Below are 13,515 nucleotides of genomic sequence, written 5' to 3'. Positions count from 1 at the left end.
GCCCACGCCCCACAACGAAAGATCCCGTGTGCCGCAACTAAGACCCAACACAGCCAAAAAACAAACAAATAAATAAATAAATAAGAAATGCAGGCTGCAGGGGTTCAGCTCCCAGCCCTACAGAGCAGAACAGGGAAAGAATGAGGAATGGAATTGAAAACAAACACTCCCAGAAACAGCACAGAAGCCTCCCCATTGGTGAAGACCTACACTTTGGCCTCTAGCAATTATTAAGTTGTACCTCTCGTCTATCCAACTTGAGTTCTTCCCAGTGTTGGTTAGAATGGTTATGTCAGTACTGTAACCATCTTTATTGCATATCAGTGGATGATAAACATTACTAGACTTTGTAGGAAATGTAATAAAATCAAAAACAGAATCCCTGATTAGATGTAGTTTACCCTTACATTTATTTTTTTAAGTAATTTTATTTATTTTTTTATATTTATTTATTTTATTTATTTATTTTTATTTTTGGCTGTGTCGGGTCTTAGTTGCGGCACACGGGATCTTCGCTGTGGCATGTGGGATCTTTCATTTCGGCACGTGGACTCTTCATTGCAGCGTGAGGGCTTCTCTTTAGCTGTGGCGCATGGGCTCCAGGGTGTGTGGGCTCTGTAGTTGTGGCGGGCAGGCTCCAGAGCACATGTGCTCTGTAGTTTGCGGCACATGGGCTCTCTAGTTGAGGTGCGCAGACTCAGTAGTTGTAGCTCGCGGGCTTAGTTGCCCCGTGGCACGTGAGATCTTAGTTCCCCCACCAGGGATTGAACCCGCGTCCCCTGCTTTGGAAGGCAGATTCTTTACCACTGGACCACCAGGGAAGTCCCTACCCTTACATTTATAATTAATTGGAGAAGACTTCCTGAAAGAGGTAAATCCTAAAAGAGGAGGTAAAAAATTTCCCAGAAAGGAAGTAGAAAGTGGGAGTAGCCTAAAGAAGTGAGAAGAAAATTTTGCGTGGCACACAATATCTAACTGGAATAGATTCTGGGTGGACTTGGGTAACAAAGAAGTCAATGGAAAATTTTGGAGGACTGACAGAGAACTTTAAATTTGATCAATGGAGAACACAGTAAACTTTCCATGTGAAAAATGGTGTTGGGTTCAGCTGATCCTAGAAAGAGTACTAGGAAGCTGTTGGCATGATCTAGTTACAAGGTAGAGAGCCAGGTGGTTAACTGTGAAGGGGAATCATAGTGGGGTGGATAAGAACATAGGTGCTGCAGCAAGATTTCCTGGGTTCAAATCTCAATTCTACCACTTACTAGCTCCTTCTCTGGGAGACAGTAATAGTACTTACCTTGTAATGTTCCAAGCTTCAGTTTTGTGCCTGACACATGATAAATGTTAGCTATTATTGAAATCATATTAGTGGATGAGCTTACCAAGGAAGGAAGGGGGAAAGAATAAAATACCCTTCAGGCAGCTCCAATGAATATTTGGAACCATTTGTAATCTAAATTGTAGTTGAAATCACTGTGAATGCATAAACTGCCCAAGTGAGTTCAGAGGAAGGAAAAACAGAAAGCCCAGGACAGACAGAGGAGACAATAGAAAAAGTAGTCAGAGAAATAATAAGAGAACTCCGTGGACCAGCATATTAAAACCTCAGAGAGTAATAAAGTCTTATAAAACAATGGTCGCTTTGCAGGATATTGAAAATCCTGGATGGATGTCTTTTCAGTTTGCTGAGTTGGTTCTCTGCTTGCGCTGGCCTAGGCATTACCATCATTTTTGCACATTGCAGCATTTTAAGTGGTATTACTGGAGTAAGAGCCAATCACAATGTTGTATAAGTGTCTCTCATCAATGGGCATTAGAACTAAGTGATACATTATTCTTTCATAGGGAGTTGAGTGTACATCTCTAAATCTTCCAAGGGGACTAATTTGGTGATGATAAGAGCACATTTTTTCATGTGCTCATGTGATCAAGGGTACCAGATCCACCTTGGCTGGTATGAATTTCCTTCCTTCCCACTGAAGGCTAAAGACGTAAGGAGAGGGAGCTCAGGAGATGAAGCCACTACCGACAGCCACAAAGTAGCCAACATTGCTGCAAATGGTCTAGCATTAGCCTGATGCCTGCTCCAGCTGAGGCTGCATGTCTGGATGACATGCAGTTATAATGCCTGAGGTTTGGAGTGAATAATGGAGTGCCGGCCTGGGGTGGAGATAAGGAAGAGAGAGATGGGAAGACAGACTCGCTGTAGGGTTTTGTGTGTTCATTTTCCATTACTGCCTAAAGAATGGATGTGTAGAACTTCAGTTAATGGCAGCTTGGAGAAAGTACCTTTCTGTGTTTCTCCTTTAATTGAAAGTAGTAGGATCAAAGTGCTTAGGGGGACAGAGGCCAGCAGGGATGGGAAAGAAGCTGTGATCTTACCAAGGAGATCAAATAAGCAGGGTTTTGCAGGTCTTGAGGCTGTGTATCATAGCAAGGGAGAACCATTTCATTTATTTTCCTTAAATGCCTTACAGTTCTTTGTCTCTATTCATCACATGAGCCAACAATTAATTGTTTAAAGAAGAAGGCCAGCAACTGTTTAGTTTCTCTTATAATTAGGGTGACCATATAATTTATCCTTCAAACCTTCTGTTGATACAATGAATACTTTCACTGGGACAACAAACATAAAGTGGGTCTGTCCCAGACCGATTGGAATATGTAATCATCCTACTTACAACCCATTTCAAAATCTTTTTAGTTCATGTAGCATAGTGGTTAAGGTACAGACTCTGGAGCCAGACCAAGTTCAAATCCCACTTCTACTGGCAACTAGCTGTGTGACCTTGACAAGTCACTTAGCTTCTCTGCAGTTCAGTATCTTCAGCAGTGACCTGAGGCATAATGATTGTTCCTACACCTGAGGGTTAAAGTACTAAGTGAGTTAGTATGCAGACAGGCACTTAGGACAATTCCTGGTAGATAGTGTAAGCTGAGTTCTTATTGTTCTTGTTATTTCAGACTCTCTAAGATAAGGAACCTAATCTTACAGAACTGACACCTGACTTCTTGCCCCATGCCCTGACATGGATTTGCATTCAGGAAAGGTTTGCTGAATGCATAAATGAGAAGAAAGAAGGAATGAATAAAGGAAGAAAGGAACACAATTTTTATCCTTTACTTCCATTTTTTTCTTGATTCTTTATTCCTTCACTATTTTTAGGTTACTTTGAAGCACAGGGACACTGAAACCCACTCAAAAAATCGTTGAAATGCCTGTCCTAACCTAGCCTTTACTATACCCTGGGATCCCTTGGTTTTGACATTTCCTGTCATCACCTGGCCTATAAGCAACACTGGCCTGTTCTCACAGTCTGCTCTTCCATCTGTCTGACCCTCCCAAGCGCTTAGACCTTGCTCTAGAAACTTACATCTTGTCCAATAAAATTAATTTTGTCAATTAGCACTATTTCTACCACCTCAACGAGGCTTATCAGCAATCCTTTTATTCGCACTCTACATATTCCCCTAAGATATCATCTTTCCCATCCCTTCAAGCTCACAACCCACTCAGCTACACCTCTCTCTCAAGAGTTGACCTGCTTTCTGCTTTATTGAGATGATACTCTCCAACATGAACTCCTTCAACTAGCACGACTAAGTAATGTATAACCCCTCCTATTATCTTTTTGCCTGTCTCAGAAGGGAAAGTGCCTCCAACTCCTTTCCAGAGCTAATTCTTCTCTATCTGCCTTGATCTAAATCCATCCCTCTTCCTTCCAGAGCTCTGCTCCATCAGTTATCCCACTCTGTTTTGATTTTTTACAATTCTCCCAAATCCTTGATTCCTTCCCTTTTACATATTAATATGCTCATGTATTTTTCTACCTTAAAACAGCAAGGACAACCAAAATCCTCTCCTTCTTCCTTCTATTCATTACCAAACCTGAGAAAATAATCTATACACATTAGCCTCTTTCACACCTTAGTCATTACTAAACCCTTTTAAAATGACCTCTCATACCACTAATTTGAAACTGCCTTCTCTTAAGTTACTATTGACATTTTCACCCCTATGTCCAGTGACTTATTCTGAGTCCTTGTCCTCCTCAGTCTCCATATAGCATTTTATGTCGCTGATCACCCTGGCTTTCATGAAATATGTTCCTTGGCTTCCTTGACTTGGGTTCATCTTGGTTACCCTCTTGCCTCTTTAATTTGTCTTGCCTCTTCTTTCTGCCAAAATAGAGGTGCTCCTCCAAAGTTCAACTCTTCCCTTATGCTCACTCAATTCCTTTGATGATCTCAACCATTTCCAAACCCCTGACTATCTCCTCAGTACAGATGGCCCCAAATCTATATTCCTAGCCCAACAAATCTCCCATGCTTCAAGTCTACATTTCTAGCATTCTGCTGGACTTCTTCATTTACTACAAGCTAGACTCTTCTTCTTGACACATACTCCCAAACCAATTCTACCCTCTGGGTTTCCTGTCTCTGATAATAGCATCTTCATCCTCCCATCCCATCCCCCAGACTTCAAAGTTCAAATTACTTTTGTGCACCCTTCACCTAATTAGTCTCCAGATTCCATCAATTCTACCTCTGCCTCTCTCAAATCCATAGCTTCCTTTCCATAACCACTGCTGCTAGCCAGGATGCCACCTCTCATCTCACATATCACAACAGCCTGCTAACTGCTCCCATTTCTTCCAACTTATCCTGAATCTTCCACCACTCCCTTTCCTAATAATGTTTCATAGACTACAGGTAAAGGCACAAAGTCCTCCATCTGGGCACCCTGATTTTCCCAGAAGTAATTCCTACTGTTGGTCTTTACACACACTGCTCTCCAGCTGATCGAAACTTCACCTCTCAGAACAAGTTCCACACTTCCCACCTCTGAACCACATCTTCTTTCTTCTTGTATTAGTTTACTAGGGCTTCCATAACAAAACACCAGAAAATGGGTGGTTTAAGACAACAGAAATGTATACGTTCATGGTACAGGAGGCTAGAAGTCTGAAATCAAGGTATCAGCAGAGCCGTGTTCTCTATGAAGGCTCTAGGGGAAGAATCCTTCCTTGCCTCTTCTAACTTCTGATGGTTGCTGGCAATCCTTCATATTCCTTTAGCTTGTAAGTACTTCACTCCAATCTCTGCCTCCATCTTCATGTGGCCTCCTCCCCTACCCAGGAGGGGGTCCAAATTTCCCTACCCAATCTGTGTCCAAATTTCCTGCTTCTTATAAGGACACCAGTCATCAAATTAGGGCCAGCTCTAATCCAGTTCAATCTCATCTTAACTTGATTACATCTGTAAACTCTCTTTCCAAATGAGGTCATACTCACAGCTTTTGGCGAATAGAACTTCAACATGCTTTCTGAGGAGACACAATTCAACCCATAACACTTCCCCTCAGAGATGGATTTCTCCCTCCATCCAACTCCATCTGTCAAAATCCTTCTACTGCTTCAGAGTCTGGTTGATTTTCACCTCTGTCATCCAGTTGCTCATAATTCCCCCTCACTCCCTCCCTCAAAGTAACGTAGTATTTTGCCCCTTTTATAGCATAGCTATTTCTCCACATCTTCTCTCTGCTGCTAAATTCTAAACCTTTTAAAACATAGGACACATACATCGTTCATCTTTGTATCCCTCAAAATGCCTAGCAGAGGGCCTTTTGCTCATGAACTCACCTAGTTAAATCAAATTAAAATAAATTTCCTTCTAGATATGAAATTTTGACCATTCTCTATTTTTGCCACTTAAAGTAATTTTTCACTTTCATCATTAAATCTAAATGTTGGCCAGGCACAAAGAATTTCTACCTAGACTTACTTTTGCATTGAAATGTTTCAACATTAATAACATCTCTTTTTTTAAAAAAACTCTATAAATTGTTTTCTATAGGTCATTTTTCTATGCATCGATTTCTTCCTCAGATTATTTTGAAGTTAATATTGCAGGTGCCCTGAATTCTGTTGGAATCTAATCATCTGACATTCAGAAGATATATCAGGGAGTGGTCCGGGGAGCCTGGATTGAACATTTGACCTCAGCCTTATACGTAGTACATTGAGAATTGAACCAGCAGAGTCAAACACATGTTCCTTCTTGCCAAATTTTTATATTTTAAATATGTAAATAATTCTTTATTGTAAGGTTGTTAAAAAATATGTCGTATTCCCAATCCCATATTAGTTTATTTTTGATTCCTGAAAATTTTAACTTGGAAAAAGATGGAATAACTCATGAGTACTCATATCTTAATTAGAGTAGGTATGTATTCTAGTTTTTCAGCTAGAGTTGCCAAATATATATTCGTGTGTGTGTGTCTGTGTGTGCATGTATATGTATTCACGCAATGGCTGAAATCTGATTAATCCCCTAAATAGATTGAGCACATGCTCAGTGGGAGCATCCTGACCCTGGGCTTTTAGTCAAGGATATGGTTCTCTTTTTAATGCATATTTGGGACTGACAGACAGAATTACTAAGGATCAGCAGTCATGGGGAGAAAAGGAAAAACAAGTGAAATGGTAGACTGAAGTGGTGTTTAAGGGCCAGTTTCTCTGCATGCGCTTGCTCTACAGAAAAGGTCCTAGGGGCTGTGGGGAAATAGGTGGCCTCGGGGCTGTGAGCTAATGCAGCACCGGCTGCTGTTTGCATAGCTGCACAGCCCTAGGAGAGACCTGGGAAAGCTAGCTTGAATTCTAATGAATATTTACAATTACACTCCTCCGGAGCCGAATGCAATCACAGCGCTCCAGTCTACAAGTTTTATGCATCAAAAGAAAATGAGAGGAGAGCAGCAAAAATGGAGTTGCCTTTGGAGAGACTTATAAACACAGATCTCACCCCTTGTGGCAGAACTAAAATGCTATATTTCTGATAGGAGCAGTTTATTCTTCGGGCACCCTCCTTGATACGGGGTTTTGAAGTGAGAAAGTCTTCAGTAGATGGTTTTTAATTCTGAGCAAGGGAAACGTATGGAAGGAATTATATTACATAATTTTGATTTTGTTTTCTAACAGAAGACCCCAAAGGGAGTGAGAAAATCCCTAAGCCCATCACAAACTCCCTCTTCTTTCAGTTTGTGTTTTTATCCTGGTCTCATAGATTGTCCTTTCTTCCCAGGGCAGCCCTGGGAAAAGTTTCCACCATTTTGTGTCCCCAGTTTAAAGCCTTTGGATATTGATTACCAGTAATGCATGCAACCCCCTCACTCATTTTTTCTCATGAGCTGTTGATCCACACCAAAAATCTGGAGAAAACTGGATGGGAAAAATTAGTCAGAGCCTCTTGGACCCAGTGAGGCAATTTTAACTTTCAGAGGTGCCAGACTGGATGAAATTGAATGTTTTAAAAGGACTCTTATCAGAACCTGGTCTTGTGGTTCAGCTGACTAATCCCTTGGACTGTCGAGATTTATATTGGATTATTTGCTAGCAGGTTGGGTTGCTGCATTAAGCAGAAGTCCTCTCTACTACCCATCCATACTTTTACCTACTTAGCCCATTTTTTCCCGTCAAGATATTACTGTCTCTCATCATTCACCTTCTTGCTGACCCCTTCTACCACTAATCCACACATCCTCTCACATATCTATCTATCCACTTGCTTGTATATATCCAAGCTTGAAGCTAAGGGAGAACAGTCATGTGCCTGTATTTGTGTGACTAGCCATTGGTAAATCTGAGAAAGCATGTTTCCTTCTCAGATTATAATTCCTCAGATTCTTAGTTGGTTCTAGACACAGTGGAATTGCCAAACCACTGCGGGAAAAAAAGAAGCTTTAGGTTCCCATGGTGTCCATCAGCCTTCCCCTATTCTTTTCGTAGATAAATCATATTTTGTCATTCATACATAAGTGCTATGCAGACACAGCTTCAGGGAACTCCTCCTTTTAACTAGATTGCTGCCTCTAAACTTTCCTTGAATGAAAATCTGTAGCCACTATAGTCGTCATTTAGTAAGTCCCTACTGTATGCAAAGCAGCATATGGTCAATGAATGTGCAATACATGTGTAAATATTTGTTGTAAAAATCCATGGATGTAGGATTGCTAAAGTATGACAAAGAATCACCTTAAACTACTGTGCTTGACTGAGTCTTTACTCTTATGGTCAAAGAAGTATTACACTTCAGCTTAGTAACCCCAGGAGGTTAAAGATGCTCAACATTATTACTCTTTAGGGAAATGCAAATCAAAACCAATGAGATACTACTTTATACCCACTAGGATGGTCATAATTTTTCAAAAAGTAGAAAATAATAAGCACTGGCAAAGATATGGAGAAACTGGAACTGTCACATATCACTGATGGGAATGTAAAATGGTGTAGATGCTGTAGAAAACAGTTTGATGGTACCTCAAAAAGTTAAACATAGAATTGCCATATGGTCCAGCAATTCTACTCCTATGTATATGCACAGAAGAATTAAAAACAGTTTTTGTATTTATATACAAAAACTTGTATATAAATGTTCATATCAACACTATTCACAATAGCCAAAAAGTGGAAACAACCCAGATGTCCATCAACAGATGAATGAATAATAAAATGTGGTACATCCATACAATGAAATATTATTTATCCATAAAAAGGAATGATACATGCTACAACATAGCATGAAACCTTGAAAATATTATGTTTCACATCTTGAAAATATTACGTTAAGAAGACACTCACGGGGACTTCCCTGGTGGTGCAGTGGTTAAGAATCAGCCTGCCGGGAGATATGGAGATATATGTATATGTATAGCTGATTCATTTTGTTATAAAGCAGAAACTAACACACTATTGTAAAGCAATTATACTCCAATAAAGATGTTAAAAAATAATAATAATATGGCAACCTAAAAAAATAAATAAATAAAAGAATCTGCCTGCCAATGCAGGGGACACGGGTTCGAGCCCTTGTCTGGGAAGATCCCACATGCCGCGGTGCAACGAAGCCCATGCGCCACAACTACTGAGCCTGGGCTTTAGAGCCCGCGAGGCACAACTACTGAGCCCACGTGCCACAACCACTGAGGCCTGCATGCCTAGAGCCTGTGCTCCGCAACAAGAGAAGCCACCGCAATGAGAAGCCCGCGCACCACAACGAAGAGTAGCCCCCTCTCTCCGCAACTAGAGAAAGCCCACGCGCAGCCACGAAGACCCAACACAACCAAAAATAAATTAATTAATTAAAAAAAATAAAGAAGACACAAAGACCACATATTATATGATTTCATTTATATGAAGTATCCAGAATAGGGAAATCTATAGAAACAGAAAGTAGATTAGTGGTTGCTTAGGGCTGGGGAGAATGGGGTGGGGTGGGAGGAAGTAGAGGAGTGATGGGTAAAGTGTACAGGGTTTCTCTTTGTGGTAATGAAAATATTTTTAAATTACCTGTGATGATGGTTGTACATATCTGTGCATATACTAAAAATCATTGAATTGTACACTTTAAATGAATAAATTTATGGTATGTGAATTATTGCCCAGTAAATCTGCTTACAAAAAAAGAAAAGCAATTTATAAGCCATACTAAAAAACTATTAACTCAGTACTCTATGACTGTACCCAATATTTTTAGATAAAGAATAGTGTCATCCATTGTGTTGACTTTTCAGAAGTTTGTTTCCAACCGACTTTTAGCTATTTTTAGTAGTCCAGTCTACTGTTAAGTGGCGAACATTGGCCAAAAATGTTAATATCCAAAATAATGGCCAGAGGTCATGAAAGAACTGCCCAGAGAAGAGTTCCCAAAATTTTTACTTGCATCTGTGAAATAAATGGATTTTCTCTTTAGATGACTTAAGGGCAATACTTATTTGGAGATATAAATTCTGGTGTGTATGTTTTTAAAAAAAGCCATTCTTCACATATCTATGTATATATTGGTATATACATATAATTGGGAATACGTAAAGTATACAGTGTTTGTGTGCACACGTGTGTGTATGTGTATGTTCAATCTTTGATTTGTAACAGGACAAGTAGAAGGAAATGGAAATAATTTTTTTTCTACTTATTCATTCAACAGACATTTATTAGGCTCCTAATATATGGTACAAAAATCATACGACAAATTTTTCAAGATAATCCCTTATCTGATTCCATAGGGATAATCCAGATTTTTTGTAAATTCCAGAATTTAGACCAGAGACCAAATAACACATCAGTGCTTAAGAGCAAACTTTGTAAGATAACCAGCAGAGACTGGAGAAGTTCTTTGGCAAATATTTTTTAACGCTCCTAAAAGTGCCTTTGACCAGGAGAATATCCAAAGGTGGTATAAATAATTGTCTTGGCAATAATTTATGTATGGTTTCCATTGACCTACAAAGAGGAATCCATCTTCAATTCTTCCATTAGTTTCAGGTCCTCCATAGTACTAGGTACTATGTAACTTTTACCAAAATGCTTCCTGTTGGCCCTATTAACTGATGAAAACTGCATAATAATACAACAGGAGAGGATGTTATAGGTATTGGTGGTATCTTTGAAATCCTGTCCACTGTGCTAATGATCTTTGGATAAAAGAAGTCACGTGTATATTTCTATAGAATTATTTTAAGTTTTTGTCATTTTTCCTTCTGCTAAAAATGTACTAAGTAAAGTCATAATAACTAGCTAACTAATTGCCTCCCCCACTGATGTTCAACTTCTATAGCAACTGGGTTTGAGTGGAAATTTAGCCAGAAAATGATTTCTGTGAACTCAAGTGAAACTAATGATACCACCACATAAGAGTAAAACTGCCACCATCGTATAAAAAAAGTTAGCGCAGAGCAGATTGATATCTAAGAGAGGCCCTTTCAACCCTGCAGGCAGTGGTGTTTTCAAAAGTTTGCAAGCCGACTATTTTATCTGGTATTGTTTGAATGTTCAGATGTCCCCCAGAAGGACAGCTACATATTTTTCTAACCTTGAAATAGACATTCAACGGAAATGGGAAATAATGAGATTTGCCTGTACATTTCTGCTAATATATCAGTTCTCATTAATGGTTCATACAACCAAGATTTAGTTCCTTGGTCAACTTGACTCTCCAACCCACCTTCCAAAACTATTAGTTTGTACTGGTAATATATGACTTTTATTATCGTGGGAAAAAATGTTATTTATATACAAAGCTATAATCTACTTGGATTCCTACCTCTGGGTAACTATTGGTCCAGTCACACCACCCTTTTATGTTTATGTGTACATTTATAAAATACATATAAAATACACAAAATGATACCCAGAGGAATAAAGGAACCAACATTTGTTGCAAACATACTACATGCCAGTTGTTGTACTTGATATTTCATTTTAATCCTCAAAATAACTTTACAGTCAATGAGATTCCCATTTTATAGACAAGAAAATGGAAGTTCAGAGTCATTCAGCCTGTGACCTTTGACGAATGGTGGTACTTTTCCCAAGTGGAAAGTCAAAATCTTTTAAAATGTTCAAGGTCCTACAGGTACATACACACCCCTCCCCACCCCTTTTATCTCGGATCTCATTGTCTCGTCTCCTTCACTGTCCTCCAACCTTGCCAGCCTGTTCCCACCTCAAGGCCTTTGCACTGGCTGTTCTGCGGCCTAAAACCCCCTCCGCCTATATCTAAATGGCTCATCCCCTCATGTTCTCACGTCTTGACTCAAATGTTACCTAATAGGTGAGGTTTCTCCTGATCATCCTATTTAAAACCACCACCCACTCCCCAGTCACAATCTTTCTTACCATGCTATTTTCTTTTCCTGTAGCGTTTTCTACCCTCTAGTGTTATCTTTATTGTTTGCTCCCCTCGCTAGAATGTATGCTCCACTAAGACATAGATTGTTGTCTGTGTTGTTCTTTGATGCTTCCTCAGCAACTAGAGCTGTGCCTAGCATATAGAGGGGACTCATTAAGTATTTGTTACAGTAAATGAGAGACCTGATGACCTCAAAGCCTGTGCTCCTTCCTCAAATGACCCCAGTAATGAGCATCTGGAAATATTTTTAAATATTATTAGTCTAAATCTCTCTTTCTGCTCCCCAGTTTCTCCATCTCATCAAATAATGAGGAACAAACCCTCCCCTCAACTACCTGGCTTGTGTTTATGTGACTGAGGAATGGAAGGAGCAAGACATTATTTCCCTCATAACGTTGGGCCTTTCTGTCATATGTGGGGCTGTGGGAAGATGACCTGCGGTTCTCTGTGTGTGTGTGTGTGTGTGTAAGGACCGAGATTGTCATCTTTATAATTCCCCCAGAAGGGGATTGATAACTCTCTCTGCTAGCTACCCCACAAGCTTGGTGAGTGTGTCATGGTGCTGGGCAAGCATGGAGACCAAAGACCCAGAGGGAAGGAAAGGAGCTCTTTCCCCTCTGCCTGCTTGTAGCCTCCTAGGTCCGAAGAAGAGGTCCGTGCTCTGTTTGGCATTTGCAGTCTTGTTTTTGTTTTTTTAATATATTTATTTATTTATTTATCTTTGGCTGTGTTGGGTCTTCATTGTTGCACATGGGCCTTCTCTAGTTGCAGCGAGTTGGGGCTACTCCATTGTGGTGCATGGGCTTCTCATTGCGGTGGCTTCTGTTGTTGTGGAGCATGGGCTTTAGGCACACGGGCCTCAGTAGTTGTGGCACGTGGGCTCAGTAGTTGTGGCTCAGGGGCTCTAGAGCACAGGCTCAGTAGTTGTGGAGCACGGGCTTAGTTGCTCCACGGCATGTGGTATCTTCCCAGACCAGGGCTCAAACCCGTGTCCCCTGCATTGGCAGGCAGATTCTCAACCACTGCGCCACCAGGGAAGCCTGGCATTTGCAGTCTTGAGGGATGAAAAATAAATCTCAGCTTGGATTACATTTCTAGTTGGTTAAAATTCAGAATTTCATAATGAACAGTCACAAGGCTTAATGGATTTTGTGCTCTGCTCTCACTGTTGGATATTTGTTGAAATTCAACATGGAACTAATTCATCTTTGAAAGCCATCTTAAACTTTCTAATAACCCCTAAGCCTGTTGGAAGAAAAGCAATGACAGAAAAAAAATTCTTGTCATTTCATTGGTGTAGTTCTTTGTAGCCCGGAAATGAACTCATTTTTTTCAGTTTACTAAAAATATATATTTTTTGGCTGACTTGGTATATAATAAGGGAAAATAGGTGGATATAAAACCTTGGAAATGGTTAAATAAGCACACTTTTTTTTTTAATGCACAAGCTATCTCCTTCCAGACTTTTTTTCAATGTGTGTGTGTGTGTGTGTGTGTGTGTGTGTGATTATATACTAGAAGGAAATTTAGTAAGTTGTTATTTCTCAATTGTAAGATTCAGGGTGACCTTTATTTTCTTTATATGTCTGCATATTTTTCAAATTTTTTACCATAAAGTTGTATTGTGTTTATAACCACAAGAGCAATTAATTTTATTAGTCATGTTTAGGAATTTTACATCATTTTCTTTGAAGATCTACAGAAGGTATTCCCTATATTCATTGTGTTGCTTTGAATCTATTTGTTCTTTCTTAAGCCCTGCCATGACACTAAAAGCAACAAAAGTGTTTTATTAATTAAAAGACACTTTAATATTTTTTTCAC

The sequence above is a fragment of the Eubalaena glacialis genome, chromosome 18 (genome assembly GCF_028564815.1).
Source record: "Eubalaena glacialis isolate mEubGla1 chromosome 18, mEubGla1.1.hap2.+ XY, whole genome shotgun sequence".
Classification (NCBI taxonomy): domain Eukaryota; kingdom Metazoa; phylum Chordata; class Mammalia; order Artiodactyla; family Balaenidae; genus Eubalaena; species Eubalaena glacialis.
Note: the sequence above shows the minus strand (reverse complement) of the source record.